The sequence below is a fragment of the Schistocerca cancellata genome, chromosome 2 (genome assembly GCF_023864275.1).
Source record: "Schistocerca cancellata isolate TAMUIC-IGC-003103 chromosome 2, iqSchCanc2.1, whole genome shotgun sequence".
Lineage (NCBI taxonomy): Eukaryota > Metazoa > Arthropoda > Insecta > Orthoptera > Acrididae > Schistocerca > Schistocerca cancellata.
In genome coordinates, this window is record NC_064627.1 from 416,500,720 (window position 1) to 416,502,185 (window position 1,466).

The 1,466-nt window shown below is 43.9% G+C and overlaps 1 pseudogene; it reads left to right on the forward strand.

Moving 5' to 3' along the window:
• Positions 1-214: 214 nt before the first annotated feature.
• LOC126163492 (5S ribosomal RNA) lies at positions 215-332 on the forward strand (annotated as a pseudogene).
• Positions 333-1,466: the final 1,134 nt, after the last annotated feature.

The following is a 1,466-nucleotide window of genomic DNA, read 5'->3' on the forward strand; positions in this document are numbered from 1 at the left end:
TCACAAGTTTATACAAGAACGAGTAAAATATCTATTTATCGGGGCAAGAAAGTTGTATTTCAATTTAGTACACATACCGTTCGGGTGGATTTTTCAGTGAGTACTGCATGACGTCTAAATAATGTTATGCATGTGAAATTCTATCACATAAAATAATTACTTATCTCACAACAAGGGTGTCACAGCTCAAAATATGTCACTCTTTAAAACCCACGCCAACAGCCTTGCTGCAGTGGCAACACGGTTCCCATCTGACCACCGAAGTTAAGCGCTGTCAGGCTTGGCTAGAACTTTGATGGGTGACTGTCAAGGTCTGCCGAGTGCTGTTGGCAAGTGGGGTGCATTCAGCACTTGTGAGACCAATTGAGTAGCTAATTGACTGCGAACTAGCGGCTCTGGTCACAAAAATTGACGAGGACTGGGAGAACATTGTGCTGACCACATGCCCCTTCATATGCACACCTAGTGAAGCATCTGACTGAGGATGACAAAGTGGTCGGTCCGTACTGTTTGGCCTTCTGGGCCAATTCAGATGGAGTTCAGTTCTTATTAATATCCACAGTAGTATGTATTCCACACAGCGCCAACTATAATGGTATGGCATTTTGCACATACAAGGAACAAAGGAAGAGTGACACAGCTGCCTCCACGTCCATGTTGTTGAACTTCAGATTATGTCATTCTACCAGATAAAATTGCATGCCAGATTCGTTACACTGATTTACACCATTCAAACCAGACGGTTTTCAGTTATTACATAGTTGCATTTAATAAATGTTGTGAGTTCATCACCTGTCACCTCTTCAGTCTTGACATACGTCACCTGGCCTACTCCTGTAGGTCAATTGAGTGATGGCGGGAAGTTATCCCATTGGTGTGACCCCACCACCAGTCTCCCCCCCCCCCCCCCTCCTGCACTCATCCAAGGATGGTAGTCATCATAAGATGGCCTTCGTGCTTAGAACGTCAGCCTACGAACGTTATGAAGCATCATCAGAGATCAGCCACGGCCCCCAGACAGAATAAAAAAATAAGAAGACTGTCACACTTGAGTGAAAGTGTTATTGCCATTATTCTTATTTTCAACATTGAAACAACACTGTATGTGGTACTAAATGATATATTGAAGCAGGACATACATCTGTTTGTTGCACCGTCGCTCGTTGATCCGCAGCAGTGTGCAGATGGATCATTGATTTCTAGGATCATCCATTCGAGTTTCTCGCGTCTGCTCCATCGCAGCAGCATGTCACTGCAGGCCTACCTGGTATATGGGCGCAAGAGTCGCAACCACTCGAGTTTTCACTACCTCCTGAACTCAACGAGTGCTAATTGGTGCTAAGGAACTACTGTTCACCACTACATATAATTTGTCTACCTGTAGATCCAAACGTGTATAGATAGGTACACCAGTATATACTGAGTGTCATGTTGCAATGAAAATCAAGAATGTTAAACACGTTGTT